This window comes from Caretta caretta, chromosome 22, assembly GCF_965140235.1.
Source record: "Caretta caretta isolate rCarCar2 chromosome 22, rCarCar1.hap1, whole genome shotgun sequence".
Taxonomy (NCBI): domain Eukaryota; kingdom Metazoa; phylum Chordata; order Testudines; family Cheloniidae; genus Caretta; species Caretta caretta.
The window spans coordinates 8096221-8118561 of NC_134227.1; the positions used below are offsets into that span (position 1 = coordinate 8096221).

At 48.7% G+C, this 22341-nt stretch overlaps 1 protein-coding gene across 8 annotated transcripts in view; it reads left to right on the top strand.

Moving 5' to 3' along the window:
* Positions 1-9495: 9495 nt before the first annotated feature.
* The window catches only part of ST3GAL4 (ST3 beta-galactoside alpha-2,3-sialyltransferase 4), a 174009-nt gene continuing 161163 nt past the window's right edge, over positions 9496-22341 (top strand). For 5 of the 8 annotated variants that reach the window (XM_048827649.2, XM_048827644.2, XM_048827641.2 and 2 more), the window contains exon 1: positions 9496-9622. The gene's annotated coding sequence lies outside the window, so the exon portion shown is untranslated. Of the gene's footprint in view, positions 9623-16458; positions 16581-16736; positions 16758-22341 lie in introns of those variants that run through there. The other 3 variants (XM_048827648.2, XM_075122159.1, XM_075122154.1) reach the window with 3 other exon arrangements.

Genomic DNA, 22341 nt, shown 5'->3' on the forward strand with positions numbered 1-22341 from the left:
CCATGACAGCTGCTGGACTTGAGTGTGAAACGGTCAATGAATGTGCTCTGCTTCTATTTCTGAGCAGAATGCTTCAGAAAGCCTGCTGTTCTGTGAGCTTCGTTTACGGAAAGTAACAGTTTTCACTACTTTGTTCCGCCCTGCCGTACAATCAAGGGAAATACCCTTGGACACCAAAGCTTCAATGCGAATGAAACAGTGATTTCAAACATCATTACCAGCTGCCTCAGGTAATTTTTTCACAACTCTGCTATTTCCACCTTGCTGCACCATCACTTGTAATTCCTTTGCAATTTGCCTAGTCCAATTTGTATTTTCAGACTACGCAGTCATGCAGTGCTTCAGATATCTGTGTTCCTGTTGTATATGTTGGTAAACACAGCAAATCTTCCATAAAGTCACCTTGACGGCTATATCATCCATAAACGAATAGTATTGCACAATTTGGATAGCAAAATCCACAGCTGATTGTAACCGAGTAATATGCTGGGCTTCCAAATGCTCTGCAGTATCCCATATTGGCCGAGAAGTTGTGTTATTACACACACACAAAAACCACCATTTGGAAAATCAAGCCTTGGAGATCCTAAAATCGGGTGCGCTCCCTGCAGCATCCTTGACCAAAGGTCCCCCATTCTCCTCTCTCCTGCAGCCAGAAGTGTGGTTATATTGGGGGCAACCCAGTCTCCTCCCCAGAGCTGACTGCACTGGGCAGTGCTGGATGGATGTATCTTGCAAACACTGTAGGATGAAAGGAGCTATACAGGCCCTCAGGTTGCATGGCAATGGGCCCAGTACTAAACATGAATAGCAGTGTAAAATAATTACTGTTATTATACCGGCTGAGCAAGAAGCAAAGTTCGCCAAATCCGATAGAGGCTGCGCTGGCATTAATCTAAACCACCATTTAGTCATTCCCAAAAGTACCCTGCTGACTGGTCATGACCCCAGGCTCACCTGGATATAACCAAGGCAGCCTTGACTGACCTCTGTGGCTGGGCCAGCTGCCAATCCATTTTGATTTCAAGACAAGCATAGGCATGAAACATGGTGGAAAGCCAAGCAGAGGAAGCATTAAAGCATCCTTGCAGGGCATTAAGTGGGAAGCTCTCTGACAGCAAACAGGGAGCATTGTCTCCAACAGATTGCTTCATAACAAGCCCCAGGGTAATAGCATTCAGAGGCAATCAATGCAGAACGAGGGAGAGCACAGCGGGCAACAAATGAAAAGATAAACCATACCACCTTAACACAGACCCTGCTTAACATCTCCAAGAGGAACTAGCTTCTGTCACGCCTGGGCACCCAGAAACTGGTAGGCGATGATAATTAATGTGCAACTGACCTCTGAGGTTCGCTGGCATGTTTGTCTATTTGTCACCTTTCCCACTTAGTCAGAGCTGTTCTCTTTTCCTGCAAGCATCCCCTCCAGTATACTGCTCTGCCATTCTTCCCTAGCAGGACGCCTTGTTCCTCCACACCAGTCAGGTTGCAGTGCAATCACCCCTGGCTCCTTGGCTGGATCTCCACAAGCTAACCTCGTATGTGGCCTCGGGAGGCAACAGACTTTGTCCTGATAGAAGGAACTATTACTTCAGAGAGTGGAACTTACCACCACAAGAGCATGTTGGGGGATATGGGCTTTGAAGGATTTGAACGTTTAGATGGGTAATGCGAACATCCCAAGTGACAATAGGTTTGGAAGGTGTGTAAATCCTGCTGCTTCAGGAAATGATCAAAGCTCTGACTAATTAAGGGGGCTGAAGGAACTCCCCTTGGAGCAGGTTTCCACAATGATGCTATTCTACAGTCGCTCTTTGGAGTAGAACTGCAGGTTGAGTTGGATACTATAGAACATAAGGATGCAACTAGCAAATTACTCCAGTGTCATCTTTTTAGGCTTTCCCAAGCATCTGCCAACAGGATTTAAGCTCCTAAGGGCAGGGAACGGGTATTGCTGTCTGCTTGTAAAGTGCTGTTCACATTACTACACGATTGACTTTTTTCTTTATGTATATGAAGCCCCATAGTCGTCGTTCTGAACTGGCATTTCCAGTCTCAAAATTAAAAGCATCAGATTCCACTCTTGGTGACATTAACACGATTTGGGCCATGGCTTATCTGATGCATTCATGGATCGCTGTTGCTTATATTGCCACAGTTACTTTACACTGTATCATATCTGCAAATTGGATTATTCCAGGGGAGAAGGACAAAATATCTGACCAAGAATTAGCATTAGCATATGAGATTAACCTAGATATCCTGATCTGCTCAGAATCACCCTTGCAGGCTGCACTGTCTGCTTCCATTGTTGCTTGGACTTTGGTGGCTGTTTTCTGTGTCCCCAATAAGTCAAAATCTCACAATATTTGTGTAGAATTCCCTCAATGCTTCTGGATCCATGAAGGACTCTTTGCCACATCTCCCCTGCCTGGAATTTCTTTTAATCTTTTGCCAATTCTCTCTCCCTGGCATGTTTCTGCACTGAGTTCAAAGGACAAGGGTGAGGGGGTTTTTAATCTCCTCAGATGTCAGCTTGATGAGTTGACTTGCGGCTTCCCTTAGAGCAGGGGGTCTCAAACTGGGGGGTCGGGACCCCTCAGGGAGTTGCGAGGTTATTACATATGGCGTCGCGAGCTGTCAACCTCCACCCCAAATCCCACTTTGCCGCCAACATTTATAATGGTGTTAAATATATAAAAAAGTGTTTTTAATTTATAAGGTCGCACTCAGAGACTTGCTATGAGAAAGGGGTCACCAGTACAAAAGTTTGAGAGCCACTGTCTTAGAGTGCACGTCGTGTGGTCTCATGGCAGATGTCAACGCCATAGACAAATGGCTGTTTCCAGGGCTCACTCCAGTGAGAATCAGGTGTGTCAGGGACTCTGGGGAGACTTGAATCATCAGATACAACACTCCTTCCATCTGAGGATCTTTCCCCAAATTTCTTAATTTAACTTTAGACTGCCCCATGAGGTAGGGCGGAGATAGCAGAACTCTGCGCAACAGTTCAGAGCAGGAAAAGAAGAATCCTGTGTCCAGATTAAACTGCAGAGCTTTGTTACCTCCTCAGAGCTAACTAGCAATCCAGAGCGGTTACAGTTTATCCTCCTCACAAGAGTTGGCAGCTAGGATGCTGAATAGACAGGGGGAGACTGGTCTGTTGGGTAAGAGCCATGGAGCTGTGGTTCTGGGATGGGTTCAAGATCCCTGCACAGAGCAGGGTGAGGGAGAATAACAGCAACACCTGGCACTTTTCACCAGTAGATCTCAAAGCACTTAATAAATTAGGTCAACATCATTTTACAGATGGGGAAACTGAGGCACAGAGCAGGGCCATGACTTCCCCAGGGTCACCCAGGAGCAGAGCCAGGCATAGAATCCAGGACTCCTGGGTCCTAGTCTGGTGTGCTATCCACTAGGCCATGCTACCTCCCAACCAATCAGCAGCTGCTGCTGCTAATGCAGCCAGCTTTGGCTCTGAGAGCAGCTGCTGGCAGAGCTGTGAGGGTGGCATTGAGCATTAGCATTGTACTCCTACAGTAGCAACAGACTGAGCACTTTCACTCTGGGCTTAGCCATGGTGATGGTGTCCATATATAGTCCAGTGCTGGCCTTCTGTATGGGGGCCAATTGCACCCTGAATGAGCCAGAACTGCAAAAATAACGGTACATGCTCATGTCATTTAAAAATGGCGGTGCCCCGCAGACACGGGTGGGGCAGAGCTAAAGTTATCTGGGCTCTGGAACTTCCTGGAGTTGTTCGAGTGTGTTTTGTTTTCACGGGCTCACTTTTTTGCAAGCTGACTGCTCCTTTGAGCTAGTATTTTTGCATGGAGAGGAAGTGTCCTGATTACAATTGTATGTAATGTTGTTATTGTTTTCAGGCACCACAAAACTTGCCAGTGAGGAATCCAAGCAACTAAATACTTGGCTCTGGGCACCGTTCAGGCAGGTCCTAGCTCCCTGTGTGGGTTTGGGGCCCCACTTATTTCCACTGCATCTTCTTGTCACAGCCTGACCTTCTGGGGTCCCTTCCAACCCTTATATTCTATGATTCTATGAAGATAATAAGGTGATACGTAACAGTCAGCATGGATTTGTCAAGAATAAATCATGCCAAACCAACCTAATGGCTTTCTTTGACAGGGCAATAAACCTTGTGGATATGGGGAAGTGGTAGACATGGTATATCTTGACTTTAGTAAAGCTTTTGATACTGTCCTGCATGACCTTCTCATAAACAAACTAGCGGTCTACAACCTAGATGGAGCTACTAAAAGGTGGGTGCATAACTGATTGGAAAATTGTTCCCAGAGAGCAGTTATCAGTGGTTCACAGTCAAGCTGGAAGGGCATAACGAGTGGGGCCCTGCAGGACCCTGCTTTGTCAAGCCTGACCTTAAAAACCTCTAAGGAAGGAGATTCTACCACCTCCCTAGGTAACGCATTCCAGTGTTTCACCACCCTCTTAGTGAAAAAGTTTTTCCTAATATCCAATCTAAACCTCCCCCACTGCAGCTTGAGACCATTACTCCTCGTTCTGTCATCTGCTACCATTGAGAACAGTCTAGAGCCATCCTCTTTGGAACCCCCTTTCAGGTAGTTGAAAGCAGCTATCAAATCCCCCCTCATTCTCTTCTGCAGGCTAAACAATCCCAGCTCCCTCAGCCTCTCCTCATAAGTCATGTATTCCAGACCCCTAATCATTTTTGTTGCCCTTCGCTGGACTCTCTCCAATTTATCCACATCCTTCTTGTAGTGTGGGGCCCAAAACTGGACACAGTACTCCAGATGAGGCCTCACCAATGTCGAATAGAGGGGAACGATCACGTCCCTCGATCTGCTCGCTATGCCCCTACTTATACATCCCAAGATGCCATTGGCCTTCTTGGCAACAAGGGCACACTGCTGACTCATATCCAGCTTCTCGTCCACTGTCACCCCTAGGTCCTTTTCCGCAGAACTGCTGCCCAGCCATTCGGTCCCTAGTTTGTAGCTGTGCATTGGGTTCTTCCGTCCTAAGTGCAGGACCCTGCACTTATCCTTATTGAACCTCATCAGATTTCTTTTGGCCCAATCCTCCAATTTGTCTAGGTCCTTCTGTATCCTATCCCTCCCCTCCAGCATATCTACCACTCCTCCCAGTTTAGTATCATCCGCAAATTTGCTGAGAGTGCAATCCACACCATCCTCCAAATCATTTATGAAGATATTGAACAAAACCGGCCCCAGGACCGACCTTTGGGGCACTCCACTTGATACCGGCTGCCAACTAGACATGGAGCCATTGATAACTGCCCGTTGAGCCCGACAATCTAGCCAGCTTTCTACCCACCTTATAGTGCATTCTTCCAGCCCATACATCTTCTAGGTGTTTGCAAATTGGTTGCTTGATTATTTGCTCCATTATCTTTCTAAAGGACTGATAAGATCATTTTTGTTTTATTAACACTGCTAATCCTAACCATTTCAGTGACTGTTGATAGGTTTGTCAATGAATCTGGTTGTCATTGGACACATAGGCACCGACTCCGTGGGTGCTCCGGGGCTAGAGCACCCAGGGGGGAAAATTAGCAGGTGCTCTGCACCCACCAGCAGCCAAGCTCTCCCTCCTGCTCCCCCACCAAGCGTGCTGCATCCCCAATCCTCCCCCTCCCTCCCGGCGCTTCCTGCCCGCTACCTAACAGCTGTTTGGTGGCTCTTAGGACTTTCCAGGAGGGAGGGGGAAGAGTGGGGACGCAGCATGCTCAGGAGAGGAGGTGGAGAAGAGGCAGGGCAGGGGAGGGGACTTGGGGGAAGGAGGTGGAATCGGGGCGGGGCAGGGGTGAGAAAAGGTGGGGCAAGGGTGGGGCAGGGGCTGGAAGAGGCAGGGCAGGGGCGGGGCCAGGAGGGTCGAGCACCCACCGGGCAGAGGGGAAGTCGGCACCTATGATTGGACATATCTGTCATCAAATGAATGCCTCAGCATGTGAGCTTCTATTCACATAGCCCATTTTCCAGCCCTCATGAATTTGTAGAACAACTCGATAATGGGAACCAAGTGTAAACAGATTCAATGTTCTGTTCTGCAAACAGCCTGGTACAACTGCTTTGAGAGACCTGTGGACAGCCCCGCTCCTCTCAATTAGATTGCTAACATTCTACATCAGAGCCAGCGCTAGGCATAGCAGACTAAGCAATGGCATAGGGCCCCAAGCAGTTCTAGGGGGCCCCATTACTTATTAGTATGTGTTGTGTATGGCGCCTCCCAAAATATTCCTGCTTAGGGCCCTCAACGGGCTCGCACTGGCACTGTTTTATGTTGTCATCATTAGGTTTCAGCATCAACATTGTTAGCTGTGTCACCGCTGATTTCGGCAGAAAGATCCAGATGATGAGGAACTTCAGATGGCAAAGTGCTAGAATGACAAATTATTTAATGTAGATGTTCAAAGATTGTCAAGGGCCTGCAGAACATGGGATGGTCACTTTTTCAAAAGAAAAAACGATACTTTGTAAAAATCCAAGTAAGTAAATAAATATCACGGAGGCACCAAAGTTGTCCTGCAGGGAAAGCTGCACTGATGTTTGCCTTTACAGCAATGTCTAAATCTTGGGGGGCGGAGGGGAGGTGTTAATATTGGCAATATAGTGCCAAACTCCCATCTTTTCTCTTTTGAATATATAATCCATTTTCTGAGAGACAACAGGTAAATCTGCTAATTAGGTTATTGATCCATAGTATTTTAAGGCCAAAGGGACCACTATGACTATCTAGCCCCCAGGAATCTCAAGCTGGGGGTCACCAGCAGGCTGAGGGTGGTTGTGAGCACCATTCCTCACTTTATGGTTGGGGGGATAGAGGCCATTTTCTATTTCAGCAGGCGGTCACAGTTTGGAAAAAGTTGAGAACCAACAATTTAGTCGGACCTCCTGTATAACAGAGCCCCAGAATAGCACCATTAATTCCTGCAGTGGAGGGAATTGTTTTTTGCTACTTTGTTATCCAGCGCTCAAGCCCAATAAGCCCATAATAAGCTGCATTTTAAAATTACTCCTTTTCTGGGAGCAGGGAGGAAGTGGGAGAGAATGGAGTCTAATATAATAGATTATTCCAAAACCTAAGGCTAGTTGAAATGTTTATTCACAGACATGTTTTTGACGAGTGACACCTGTAGCCAGAACCACGTCCATTTCTGCTGCTGGGTTTGTCAGAGAATCATTGTTCCATGTAATGGATTTGGGGTTTTTTTTTGAAATTGCATCTACATAGACGTTCAAGTCAAGCATGTTAGTCTGAGTCTTGGCCATCGAGTTGCGGAGGGAAGAGCACTGTGCAAGCCCATGCGGGGAACCAGGCACTCCAGCCCAATGAGTGCAGCCTGCGAGTAGGTGGCCTGCATCTTCTGACTGGCCACAGCAGCAAAAGGGAGAGTCATGAAAGTCCCACTTATAGTCATTTGCAGCACATCTGATCACTCTACATTTCAATTGATTAAGCTTGGCCCACAGATGGGGCAGAAGTTAAAACCAGGGGGCTGGACTGTTGGATCTGTCATACGATAGGCATTGGCTCCTATGGCACCTGGAGATGACATCGAGTTCGTTAAAGGAATTGTCCAAACGGGCACGGCTTGGGCTAAAATGGTAGATTGGTGTGTTAGGCACATATTTAACCATAAGGAGCAGACTCTGCATGAGGACTTGTCAGAAGGGGGGGATGTTGGACAGGACTGGAAGCCAGACCAGGTTGGTTGGTTGGTGTCATGATACCAGTTATTATACCCACGGTTTCATTCGTCAATGGCGAACGGGTCGTGGAGAATGTCACTGCAGGATAAATCCCTAATAAAGAATGCTTTCTCTGCCAGCTTCCCATCAGGGCTGCCTTAGAACGCAGCCAGTTCTCTGCGTCACTGCCTAGCTGGCTGGGCTCCATGCAAGGACCCCTGCCTGGAACTTGTTCCTTGGACATTGAGAAATCTCTCGGAAAGGAGCTGCTCCCCGATATCTCTAAGGTACCTATCTAGCCCCTGTGAGCATAGTATCTGAGCACCTCACCATACCCTTGTGCTATTATTCTCATTGTACGGATGGGGAACAGGCACAGATCCTCATGCGTCTAACTCCCATTGGTTTCCCTGAAGTTAGGAACTTAAATACTTTTGTGAATCTGAGCCAAAGAGACTTGCCCAAGCTCATGGAGGGAAAGCTGTGGTGTAGCAGAGAACTGTACCCAGGTCTTCCACCAATGGACCATCATTCCTCACTGAGATCTCCAGGAGAACTCCCCGCTTTAGGTGAGCGGCATGGGAGCTCCTCAAGTGCAGACATGGGGAAACCCCTTTAGCAAATACTACCCCCCAGCAGCTTTGCACTCACCTTGTGGCTTTGGCCAAGACCTTGTGCTTTTCTGTGCCTCAGTTTCTCCATCCATAAAATGGGGATGAAGACTCTCATTGTGGTGCTCATGAGGCGGTGAAGTGCACTGAGATCCTGGAGCCAGGAGGAGACCACCAGAGGTGCCCTTGAATTTTAGGCTCCTTGGGACGGGTGTGTGTGTGTGTTTTGTGATACAAGAGCAGCCCACAGAACTTCATAGAATCATAGAATATCAGGGTTGGAAGGGACCTCAGGAGATCATCTAGTCCAACCCCCTCTTCCTCTTCTGCTGCTTAGCCCTGTCTAATTTTAAGCTGCAAGCTGCCCAGCGTAGGGCCGATACTGTTGCATGTCGGGCCACTGCCAGAACCCCATGGACGCTGAGGGTCTTCCAGAACAGCAGCAGCGTTGCCAGAGGGGGCAGGAGCGCACCTGCGGGGTGGGGGAGGAGATGCTTTTCCCTGGTGAATTGCCCCCAGGCTGTGCTGCACTGGGAGGTTGCATGCAACCAGGGCTGTCTCCTCCGGAGGGGCCTGTATCTTGGGGGTAAGGGGAGAGTGGGGAGAAAGATGTAGGGAAACAAAGAGACAGGCCTTAGTGCAGGGGATTTCTGTTAGCCCCACACCCCTCTTCAGATTGGATGCATTTTAAAGATTTATCATTTTTCCAACCCTAAAGCAGGGAAACAAGATCAATAGCCCCCGGCTCCCTTGGGAGAGAGGTAAACGGAAACCTTGGGAAAGGGAGACAGCTATGAATGGGGCTATTCTTATCTTGGGAGCAGCCCTTTCCCTCCGCGCCTATTGTTCATCCATGCACCCAGCACGGCGGCGGGGGGGGGGGGGAAGGGGAGGGAACCCCTCTGTGCTCCAACCTCCCCAGGATCAACCCCCTCCTGGCATCTCCCTTCTGCTCCCCCCACCCCAACTCTCACACACACACAGCTGGCCTAGGCTGCCAGCTGCTCTGTGCGCAAGCGTGGTCAGCAGGGGCGGACCGACCTCAGCCGTTTGCCCCAGCCCACGCTCCTCGCTTCCCCGCTCGTGTTAACTTTATATCGTGCCATTATTTCGCATCCCTCCCTCCCTCCCTCCTTTGCAAAGCAGCCCCGTTCTGCAGCCCTTCCTCCGGGGAGCCCTGCAGCCCCCCGCACAATTCGGATTACAATCCTTTCTTCCCTTTGGAGACGCCTTTGGCCAGCAAATAGCGGATCGCAGCCCCCTCCTCTCCCTAGGCACCCGGATGGCTGCTTGAAGGTGAGTTTAAGCAGCTCAGCTGAGCAGACCGGGGGGGGGGGGGGTGCGTATAAGTCCCTGTACCCGAACCCACCCCAAGCGTTAGTCGTTTTACAGGGGGAAATTGGTCAATTGCATTCCTCTGGCTGCAGCACTGGGGTGGGTGGGTGTGTAATTGACATGCTGCCTGGGACAAACCCAGGAGGGGCGTGCGGGTCTGGTTTTTGTTTTGCCTTTGTTTTTGTTTACTCCTGAGCTAAAAATAAAACGAAACCGGATTTAAAGGCCGCAACAAAAGGCGCCCATAAACTGGGCTCTTGTCCACCGCTGATCCAGAATCCACCTTTAAAGCACTGCAGGGAGCAGCCTCTTGTGCCTGAAATGTTCTGGATGTGTTTGAACTTGGACCTCTGTTTCTGCTTTTCTGATTTTAAGACTAGAAGGATCTAGTGAGAAATACTGCAGGTCTTTTTGATAGGCTCGTTTGGGGTATCTGGTTATCTAGACTTCTTAAGGGGGTGGGGGGAAAATAAACAGCCACCACCAAACTTCAGGCTTGGAAAAGATGAGATTCAGGAAGGGTGATGTATTGACTTGTGTCTAATCTGTGCATCGCATCACTGGCTGCTTGGTGTAGGAAACAGCTTCTAGTGGTTCTGAAACTAATGTTAATGGGGGAGCTAGTAGAAGGCATGTGAGAACAACGAGGTGCATGCTGAGTTAGTGGAACTTACTGCTAAAAGGAAATCACAGGAATGGGATGGACAGACACACACATGAGTTTGGTTTTCATTAGGCTCTGGCACTCAAAAAACGTGATCTTGCTGGATTCGAATATTAGCAATAGATCAGTATTATTATTTAAGCGGGTTTTGCATTGATTTTGTAGATCAGTGCTTATTCGGGAAAAGGAGCCCTAAAACCAGGACAGAGATTATTTTGGGGGCCTCTAAATGTGACCTGAAGAAGAGCTCTGTGTAGCTTGAAAGCTTGTCTCTCTCACCAACAGAAATTGGTCCAGTAAAATATGTCACCTGCCCCACCTTGTCTTTCTAAATGTGTCACCCCTTTAAGTATATGGCTAATAGTCGCACTTGGATATTTGGACAGGGGCATTGCAGATCTGTGTGTCCGCAAATAACCCCTCAGATTTGTGCTCTGGGCGCTATTGCAAATACAATTTGGTTTTTGGTTTTCAGTTTCTTCCTGTTTACTTGTTGCTTTGTGAAAGGGTGTCTCTGCTGAGGGTTCAGGTCGCTGGCATGCACACATATGAATGAGCTCTAGATGCTCCACTGCAGGAGGAACTGTTAAGAGCCATTGGAAATTCAGAAATCTTGGGAGGTGGGTGGGGAAGAAAGAAAGTTGTCCATTGGGGTCTTGCATGGGATGGATTTGTCAGGAAGAGGGCATGGCAAATTAAGGGATCAGAGCATCTAGGAGGAGGTTTGTGAAGTGTTTGAATGGACTAGATTCAATGCAGGCACGCAGCTGTGTGTATAACTATGCAAATATTAACCCTGTGTATGTGCATTAGAATCCTCCTACACCACCAGAAACAGTCCAGCACAGCAACCTGCTGACTTGTTGGTGACATGAGCTAATTTGTGTTGCCTCCCTCCATGGCTCCATATTTTGGGAGCGCTGATGCGCGTGTGTTTGGAACGTACTGATAATCTAGTAGCAAACACTAAGCATGATTGATTTGTAAATCAAACCAGCTTTCTTTACAAGGCCCCAACCCTTCTCAGGACCTCCTCTGACTGTGGCTCCTGAGAGGTTTCCTTGCCTAATAAGCCACTGTGCTTCTATGGCACCTTTTTGCTTGACACAAGGGCATAAGGATCCCTTCCCCTATGGGGCATCTGGTGCAGTGATAAGTGGCTTGCTCAAAGCCAAAGAGCAAACCAGTACCAGCTGGGAACGGAGCCCAGGTGTCCTGAGTCCCCCTCTCCTGCTGAGTCTGCTCAGTCATGTGTGCAGCTCCTGGGACTGAGTTGATAAGGGAAGTCGTTTGTGGGTGTAGATAAAGAGAAATGAGAAGGAAAGGGAAGTGGGCTGCCTCCTTTTGAGGTTACTGTCCCATCGCTGGGGCGGTGCTAGTCAGGGGCAAGGTTTTGTGTTTGTTTTTAATTTAAACTGGTGGCTCTGCCCTGTGAGGTAGACAGCCCCCACATGGGACTGATGGATCGTAAATATCGGGCAGTTCCGGCCTCTCACCAAAGGCATATGCATCCTCCCCGTGGCCGCCAGGGAAGGCTTCCTCATTCAGGCTGCACACTCCAGCCTGCTCTTTCTTAGGAGCTGGTGCGGCCTTGCTGAGAATGGCTTGACCTGCTGGTATTGCTGATGGGGGAGTATCTTTCTGCTGCTCTACAGGCTTTTCCTCTAAGGAGCAATTGAAAACACACATGGCCTGTTGGAGCCCAGGCAATTAGCTGTTGCCTGCTATGTCCAGTGAGGCATTTTCCTCTCAACAAACACACTTAAAATTGGGTTGGGCAATGCAGTGTCCCTGGCAATAGTGAAGCGATAGAATCTGGCTGTAATGAATATAAAGGGGGTGTTTTACTGAGGCTGCTGGATGCAGACAGATCTTGTCATCCTCTCCAGCTCCCAGGCTGGCTGTACTACCTAGCATCACCACTCGGGCTCTCCCGAAGTCCTGGCCTGAATTATATAGTCATGGACCTGTTGACTGCACTACTAGCAAGTGCCCCTGTGAAATGGCTCCAATGCCTGCTGATGGGCTGGAAGCAAAGAATACCCAGGTAGTTACATGTGAAGTGCCCATCAGGGACCAGAGGAAATCACTTGCCTGGGAAGTCTGACTGATGTAGGGCCAATAGCTGATTTAGTTGGGGATTGGTCCTGCTTTGAGCAGAGGGTGGGACTAGATGACCTCCTGAGGTCCCTTCCACCCCTGAGATTCTAGGATTCTATGATCGTTTGGACGAAGCAGCAGGGAAAAGCTCGCTAATGGGTACTGTGGGGTAGAGCTGCTTAGTGAGTTGGTTTGGGATGAAAACAGTGAGAACTCCAAGCTAATATGTGGGGTGGATGCGGGGGTGAGAAGGAACGTGATGTGCAGGGAGGAAGATGCTTTGGAGGTGGTGAGGAGGAGAAGCGATCTTGAGGTGGTGGTGGGTGCAAACAAGATGGGAACTTTCAGTGTGGCAGGAAGGGCTGTCCCCAACACCAATGCGTGGGGAACAGTGCATAAAGATCTGGGTAACTCTTATGCCAGGAAAGTCCTGCCAAGGGAGAGGGGCTCCTGACAAAGGAGAGAGTCAAGCGTGTGTCACCTCAGTGGTGGATGGGGAGCAGAGTTTGCATGCTCAGAATACGGGCCACATCTAGTGCCTCTCGTCTGATGTTCCCAAAGCACCTCACTCAGATGGGGGTGATCTTGGGCATACTGAGAGCAAAGTGGCTTCCAAAGGTCACCCAGCAATAGAACCATGTCTGGAGCCCAGGTCTCCTGACCCTGTGCTCTAACCACTAGCTCATGCTGCCCCATGTGACAGGCTGCTGTTGCCTTCATGCCTTGCATCCTGCTGCTGTCCCTTCCTATAATGGTCCTGATTTCCTACTCTGACCCTCCTCAAAACCCCCTATGCCTCCCTTATCCACCTCTCCTTGCCCCCACTTCTCCTTGCCTACTGCTTTCTGTCTGGACCAGCCTACCAGCGTCTCCCTGCTCCAAGCCCCGCCCGCCTCTTGTTCTCTCTCCTGCTGTCTTGCATACAAGAAAACAAACTGCAAGCTACATGCCAGATCTCAACAATGCAGGTTTCCAGGGCCTTGGCTTGTCTCTGCTGTGCCCGTAGTGTGTTAGCCAGCTCGTAAAATTCTGCAAAGCGCCATGCACGCTGATTAAAGAGGGAAGGAGAGGGATCGCACAGGGTGCTTTGGAAAGGAAGAGCTTAGAGGAATAGGATGAGACTGAACAAAGCAAAACTCTGGCTGGGGTGAAGGAGAGGAACCATTTCCTCATGCCAAGGTCAGTCACACTGTGGGACTGGTGTCCCAGGGGTAAGTCGTGGAATCTGGGTTGCTAGATGTTAGTCATTCACTGCCCAAGGCTTTATTTAGTCTGTGATGTGTAGATCAGTGGCTCTCAACCTTTCCAGATGACAGAACTCCTTCCAGGAGTCTGATATGTCTTGCGTACCCCTGAGTTTTACCTCACTTAAAAACTAGTAGCTTACAAAATCAGACATCAAAATACAAAAGTGTCCCAGCACACTATTACTGAAAAAATACTTATTTTCTCATTTTTACCATATAACTGCAAAAGAAATCAATTTAATATAAATATTGTACTTATCTTTCAGTGTATAGTACATAAAGCAATACAAACACATCATTTCCTGTATGAAATTTTAGTTTGTACTGACTTTGCTAGTGCTTTTATGTAGCCTGTTGTAAAACTAGGCAAATATCTCGATGAGTAGACGTATGCCCGGAAGACCTCTGCATAGCCTCAGGGATACATGTACCCCTGGTTGAGAACCACTCCTGGTTGAGAACCACTGGTGTAGGGGACGATCCTGCTGCTCTAGCTGGGTGTGCCTGGATGGTGGAATGCTCTGTGGGGCCAAGCTGCTCAGCTGGGCCTTGCAGCCCTTTTCTGGGTGCTCTAATGAGGAGATCTGCGGAGGGCGTGCACAATGGGAGACCTGGCGAGGGGCGTTGGAAGGAGACGTGGAGGGAGCCAAAAGAAAATGGAGCAGACAGATTGGGTGACTATAGAGCTAACTGGAGGCAGGGGGCTTCTAAGGGCTTGGTGTGACACTGTATCTCAGGGGAACAACCTTCACCCCCATGTTCATCCTTATAATATGATTCTGTGGTATCCAATGCAAAGTTTGTCATGTTGGGTGTCTTCGGAAGGCTCATGATGACTGAGCATTGTTGTTATAGTAATGTTATAGGTTGTAATATCATGTATATAGTTATGAGGCTGAAAATGTGTCCTCGTGGCTTAAAACAAGCCCAGGCAAAACTCTCCAGGAACAGAGGGGCAGTTCGCAACTCATCAGGGCATGTATGGGACAAACCCAGCCCAGCCTCACAGGAACAAAGGACACTGGCCTAGGCAGCAACAAAGGATCTGTTGGACTCTCCAGTGAGTCACCCCCATTCCCTCGGTCAGTTTGGGGCTACAATGAGGTAATGCTCACCTGACCCTGAATGGGGAGCAAAACCAAGAGGGAAGAAAGAACATGGTAAAAGGGAGAGACATTTGCCATGCTCTTCCTCGCTCTTCCACCTCCATCTCCAGACACCACCACCCAGCTACTGAAGCGCTGATCAAAGGGGAGAGCCTGGCTGAAGGGCAACCAGCAAGCCTGTGGTGAGAAGCATCTAAATTTGTAAGGGCGCTGAAAGTGTTAAGATCAGCTTAGAATGCATTTTGCTTTTATTTCATTTGACCAAATCCGACTTGTTAATCTTTGACTTCTAATCACTTAAAATCTATCTTTTATCGTTAATAAATTTGTTTGTTTATTCTACCTGAAACAGTGCATTTGTTTTGAAGCATGTTAGAGACTCCCCTTGGGATAACAAGCCTGGTAAATATCAATTTCTCTGTTAAATTGATGAATTCATATAAGCTTGCTGCGTCCAGTGGTCATAACTGGATACTGCAAGACGGAGGTTCCTAGAGTTGTGTCCGGGACTGGAGATATTGGCTAGTGTCATTCGGTTGCACAATCCAAGCAGCCGCTGGCCAAAAGTCCTCACTCATACTGGGAGCATCTTGCATGCTAGAGGCTGTGTATGAACAGCCCAGGAGTGGGAGTTCTCACCACAGAGCAGGGTAAGGCTGGCTCCCAGAGTCGAGGATTGGCATGACCGGTCCAGATGACACCAGGGGAACGTCACACTTGGGATGTCAGATGTATCCCAGAAGGCCCAGCTGTGCATGTGGTGGTTTGAGCTGGTAGGGTCACAGGATCTGTAGTCTCTGCCTACACCTTGCAGTGCAGGTACGCTTAAACTCTCCCTACGTTCAGAACCCTATTGGTGCATTTAGCTGCATTAAAGGAGACCCCCACACTGACAACGGTGACTGGAAAGAGCATGGCCTCCAGACACCCTCCCCTCCAGGTGACCAGGGCCTTCCCCAAGCTCACAGGGCCCTCCACCCTCTGCGAGAGTTGGAGCAAACAGGCCTGGTGAAGGGACGCAAACTCTGGCTGTGCTGGACCAGTGGAGCTGGCTGAGGGGTGTGAGTTCCAGAGCTGAGAGCCCTGCTCCCTGGCAATCAGGTCTAGAAGCAGTCTGGGCTGGGGGGGTGGAATGTCCCCTTGTAGTATTGAGTAGCCTGGGGCACAGTGGCCTAATGCACCCCCCTCTCCCTTCCACACACACCACTGAACAAGTAGGCGGCCACCTTCTGCAACAGCCGGAGCTTCTGGGTTGGTTGCAAAACATTAGCAGCATCCCTGCTAACTTTGCTGCTGATTCTTTGTGGGGCTGGGCCAGAGTGTCTGGTTGTCAATTAAGCTGGTCATAGAATCACTGAATATCAGGAGGTCATCTAGTCAACCCCCCTGCTCAAAGCAGGACCAATCCCCAACTAAATCATCTTAATTCAGCAGCAGGAACTGTGGCAGTGTGATCTCATGCAGACTAGAACTTTAGTTTCTGATGCAATGAGCCCTGTGTCAGCCTCTTTCCGTTTGTGGCTTTGCAGCTTTGGCCGGGTATTTTCCTGATCATTGTCGCTGACAACATCATGCTTCACAGAACCAACCAATGCCCACCCCTTCCCTTCCTCCTGCTAAGTAACTCAAGTGACAAGCCTCTTATCACAGGCAGTGTGCAGTTACACTCCACCTCAGGCAGATCATTTGCTCTCAGGATGGGTATGGACTAGTGCTGTGGTCCCTCTGACCCGATCTTCCACTCCTAGATGGGAGCTGCTCCCAGCCAAGAGACATTTGCTTCTAAGTCAATAGAAAAATGAGTAAGTGCCATGACTTTTACCTACAGATCTTACAATTCTGTCCTGAGGTACATGGATGCAGATTCAATCAATTGCTGCATATGCCAGAGGTTCGAGCCGTGGTTCTCAACCCGCAGGCTGCTGGTGGCCTAATCAGCACAGAGCTGTGGGCCCTATGACATCTTCAGAGCCATACAGGTAATATTGGATGCGGCCCACATATGTGGCCCTCCGTGGTAAATACATTAAGAACCACTGGGTTAGAGCAAAGCATGGAGACGTCTTCAGTGCTGGGGGTCTCTTCTGAGCTCTGCCATGGGGCTGCTGTGCCAGCTCACTCACATGAATGGTATCCGGAATGGGAGGTAGAATGCCTAGCACAGTGGGGTCTTAGTCTCTGATTGGGTTTCCTCGGTACAGATAACTTAATTCTAAGTGTTTAATGGGTGCTGCTGGGTGTTCAGCATCTTGGAAAATCAGGTCACTTTTATTTAGAGCTAAATACAGATTTAGGAGACTAGGTTCAGGTGGCTAATTTTGGCAAACCCTGGCCTTAATCCCTCTGTTCCTCAGTTTCCCCACCTGGTTAGCCACTATGGTGGTAAAAATGCCCTTGTCCCAGCTGCTGTAACATTCCCGCTGTTGCTGCCACCAGGGGGAGGTTTCCTGGTTATGGCTACTATAGATGTGGCATGTGGTCAGGGGCGGAGCTGGGCTAATGTTCCTTGGCTTTCAATTCATGCCACTTTTGCACCTCCCTGAAACTTTTCCTCCATGTTTTGGGCTGGAATTAACTCAAATTGTCAAAGAAAACTCAAGCCTAAACTGAGGAGCTGCACCTGGCTCTGCCTTGGAACTGTGCAAAATCTGCACAATTTGCCTGGCTGCCCATGAGCAGGGTGAGACGATGAGGTGATTAAAAAAAGATCAAGGCCTTGTCTTCACTCGTGTCCCCACTGGTGGGGTGGCATTGCTTGCTACTTTGTATGCAATCCGCTGTTTAGTGTCTTTGCATGTGCCCCTTCTGTGACTATTCTGACCACTTGTTTCTGCCTGCCGCTAAAATGGACTTGTCCTGAGCTCAGTGGGGACAGCTCTGTGTGGAAAGCCCTGGGTTTGAACCCGGCCAGCTGCCTATGATAGTGATGGTTACAGAAATGGTGCCCAGTAGCCAGCAGGTGCCTGGGTCAGACTTCCTCTCCCTTGGCAGGGTAAGTGCATGTAGATACAGCTGTAGTGTTGAGGTGCTACTGTTCTCGAGAATATAGTGACCAGCATTTGCTACTTCTTCTGAATCTCAGCAAGGCGTTAGTTAACAGGGCTGCTGGGATTCTTGAAGCTGTTTGCATGAAAGGGTTGGTTTTATGAAACTTTTGAAGAAGTTTTGAAATTAGTGGCGCATCCTGTTTCCACGTTTTCAACATGAAAAGTGTTTTGGGGGTTCTTTTTTTTTTTTGGTTCCTACTGATACTTATTTATTTTTATATTTTAGTTACCTCTTACTAAAAAAAGGTTAAATATAAAAAGGTCAACGTCGACACAAAATATTGTGCAATTATTAAAATTAAAATGTCTTGACTGACCCAATCGAATACTTCTGTTGTTATTGGTTCATGAATATTTTTGAGATTATCCTGATTTGAGACAGAGAAAATGTTTTGAAATCTCAGACTCTCCTGAGATGGGGAAGTCATTCCCTGTCTAGCTCTAATAATTAAGAGGAGATGATTAATTTCTAGAAATTAGTTTCTTCTCTGATGGGCAGTGGTGGTGAGAGCTCTGCAGTGCCTCAGCACTTTTGAAAAGCCACTTGATTTAAAAAAAAAAAAAAAGGCAAATTACAGACTCTGTCAACTGCTCTGCCATTCACAGCGTAAACTGCAAGCAACTCTTCTGATTTAAGTCCTAGACTTTAAGGTCACAAGGGATCATCGTGATCATCCAGCAAGGGTGCTGGAACAATTTGTATAGTGAAGGGTGCTGTAAACCCAAACTGCAAACCCTGTATATGATGGAAATCACTTCAAAAGCCCGGGGGTGCAGCAGCACCCCTAGTTCCAGCGTCTATGTCATCTAGTCTGACCCCCTGCACGTTGTAGGCCATAGAACCTCACTCACCCACTCCTGAAATAGACCCCTAACCCCTGGCTGAGTGAGTGAAGTCCTCAACTCATGGTTTAAAGACTTCAGGCTACAGAGAATTCACCATTTACTCTAGTTTAAACCTGCTAGTGACCTGTGCCCCATGCTGTAGAGGAAACTCCAGGGTCTCTGCCAGTCTGACATGGGGGAAAACTCCTTCCTGACCCCAATTATGGCAATTGGTTAGACCCTGAGCATGTGAGCAAGATCCACCAGCCAGACACCGGTGAAAGAATTCTCTGTAATAACTCAGCGCCCTCCCCATCTTGTGTCCTATCTCCATGGTCCCTGTGCATGACAGTCAAAGGCTTTGAGCTCCCGTTACAGACTAAATTTTTGACTAATTTTTTCTGCATACGCAGTGGAGTGGATTATGTAACCACATCTAAGCAACTTTCTCTTTCTACATTTGTTTAAAGAACAAGTAAGCAGCTGATCAGAAACTTAAAAGCTGCCATTTTTTGCTAAATGGCTGATTGCTGAACTTTTAGAAACAGAGGCACTGATTCGCCTCTTGGGATGCCAGTATAAATTGGGAGTAACGCACTGAAACTGACTGTTAAAATGTTGTAAAATGGATCTCGACCCTGGCTCAGGATGTATTCCAAACAGACTTTAGCAGTAGTGTTCGAGTAAAGCTGCCCCTTGATATGTTGGGGAAAAGGGTCTCTTTTGGTTCAGTTTCTTGTTTAATTTTTTAATAGGGGTTGATCTAGGGTGACTAGATAGCAAGTGTGAAAAATCGGGACGGGGGCGGGGAGTAATAGGCAACTATAAAAAAAAAAAGCCCCAAATATCGGGACTGTCCCTATAAAATTGGGACATCAGGTCACCCTAGGTTGATCAGAGGCATGTGCTTGTCTTGAATGTTCCTCTTCGTCCTGACTGTAGTGATGCATTGCTTTGTCTCTGTCTCGATCTAGCGCTGGTTTTAACTCCTCTTGTAGTGTTTTGTTTTTCCTTTTTCTCTGTGTTCTGTGGGAGGCGGTTTCTGCTTGGTGCAGCGTTGCTGGCATGCGCTAGGTGTTTGAACTTTGATCAGAGAGAGGAGGGATCTGAATAGGAGACCTGGAGCTAGGAGCTGCTGGATTCCATCTCTAGCCCTACCACTGACTTTCTTGGAAGTGCAACCTTGGCGTCCTCCAGGCAGTTGTGGACGTCTGCACTACAGCTGGGAGCGAGTCTCCTGGCCTGGGTAGACACACTCGAGCAAGTGCACTAAAAACAGCAGTGTAGACGCTGCAGCTCGGGTGGCGGCTCCGGCTCACCCGACTCCCTGGGTCTGAGCTTGGCTGGCTATCCTGAGTCTCCGCCAGCGTCCACCCAGCTATGTTTAGCGTGCTAGCTTGAGTCTGTGTTCCCGGGCTGCTGTCATTCCCAGCAGCAGTGTAGACAAACCTCAGCAGGCCTCAGTTCTGTCTCAGAAGTGCCACCCTGAGGAGCAAGAGCATAGTGCAGTGTCTATGGCCCGTTCAATCCTCTGCCTCCGCTTAGCCTGCCCGCAGGGGGTGTCACTTGTGATTGGTGGCTTGAGCGATATATGGTAGATGGCCATGGGCAGTGTATGAGTGCCCCCTCCCTTCGGGGAGGCTAGCCACGCAGCCCCACCCCTTCCACCCAAGCCCCACTCACCAGAGCTCCCCCGACGCTCGCCGGAGCCCCGAGCCCTCCATACTGCTGGAGTAGCCCTGGCCAAACAGCTCTGGTCCACTCACGGGCCCCAGCACAGGGTCGCTCGCCAACCCCAGCTTGGGGGAGAGGGCGCAGCATGAATGGGGTCAGGGCTTGGTTTAGGGGGGCTTAGCCTCCCCTGTCCTATTATACCCGCCACCTGTGGTAGAGGCCTGTCTGCCAGGGACCTGACTGAGACCTGCCAGACTCATTTCAGGTAGGCTGCTGGTCAGCCATTAGCTGGGGATACTGCCAACCTGGACTGGCTTAGTGCCAGTGAAGCACAGGTCAGAGAACTTGCCCCTCTGATTCAGTGCTAGCCCTTTTTCTGGAGAATCCCATGCACTTCGGTGTCTAGCCCATCCTTGTGTGTTGCTCTTCTGCCGGCGGTGGCTTGCTCACGTACCTCACTGCTGCTTTCTACTTTGATTGCATCGAACGGTCCTCGTGCCTTTGGCCTCCAGCCCAGCCTTGGTGCTCTCCCTGCTGGCGGGTCCGGGGTGCTTACTATATTTGTCAATTACCGTGTGCCTCGGGAATTCAGATTCCTCCCTGTTGCTCTGGTCTCATTTCCATCATTGAAAGACAAAGCTTGGTACATTTCCCTGATAAGACTTTGCTCCAAGTGCCCCAGTTTGGGTTTCTTTAGACTGTCAGAGATCTACCTCTCACTGGGAACCTGCTGAGCAATCTTATTGTACTGGCATTGTTTTGCAATCTCTTATTTCCTAAAGTGAAAACAAATCTGTGACATAATCCAGTTTATCTGACCTCTGTGTAACTGAAGGTTGGTCTTATTTCCCAGAGTCCTGTGAATTCTTCCCCATTTATCCAAGTCCCAGGATATGCCTGAGAAAAAACAGGATTGTGCTATTTGTGGCTAAGATTGCTCCCTGACCACTGAATTTTTTTCGTTTGCGGGAATGAAAGAATTACATTCATGACTGGGTGCTTAAAAGTGGCATCTAGTGTGGAAGCTACAAAATATACATGTTGGTATGGAGGGCAATACAGTGGTGCCTGGTCTTCACCCCTGCCAAAAAGTTAACCTGGATGGCAGAGAGAAGGGGCAAGCATCAAGAGGGCATGAAGTAGAGGGCAGGTGTGAAAGGAACTACTGTTTTGCTGTCAGGTGTAAATGGCTGCCATCAAGCGGGTCTTTGATCTATAGACAATTGCAGATCTGGTTAGTGCCCATGGGTATGCTAAGAATACTGCTTTCAGGCTAAATAACAGGAGTAATTAAATCCCTTTAGGTAGTGATACCTGGAAATGACCACCCAAGGCCTCGTGACAAGGCCTGATCAGAAGCTATAGTTGTGTGGGCTGAGCAGTTCCCTGATTGCAAATGCAGGGGATAGGGGATTGTTTGGCAAGGTATGTGTGTGAGGCAGAAAGCCAGCAGACAGAGAAGCAGTTGTGAGCATGGCCTGAGACTTGCAGAGCTCCTTGGGCACAGAGCTCGATGCAAAGGCAGGCATGGGGATTTCTGAGCAAGGGAACTTCCTGCTGTTTGGTTCCACTGGAAACAGGAGTTTGTGGACATTTCTTATAAATAGGGTAGAGCTAAATAATGTCCCTGACTCACATCATCCAAGGAATGTGTGGGCCCCTTACTGAATGAGGGAGGCAAACTAGTGACAGAGGATGTGGAAAAAGCTAATGTACTCAATGCTTTTTTTGCCTCTGTTTTCACTAACAAGGTCAGCTCCCAGACTGCTACGCTGGGCATCACAAAATGGGGAAGAGATGGACAGCCCTCTGTGGAGATAGAGGTGGTTAGGGACTATTTAGAAAAGCTGGACGTGCACAAGTCCATGGGGCCGGACGAGTTACATCCGAGAGTGCTGAAGGAACTGGCGGCTGTGATTGCAGAGCCATTGGCCATTATCTTTGAAAACTCGTGGCGAACCGGGGAAGTCCCGGATGACTGGAAAAAGGCTAATGTAGTGCCAATCTTTAAAAAAGG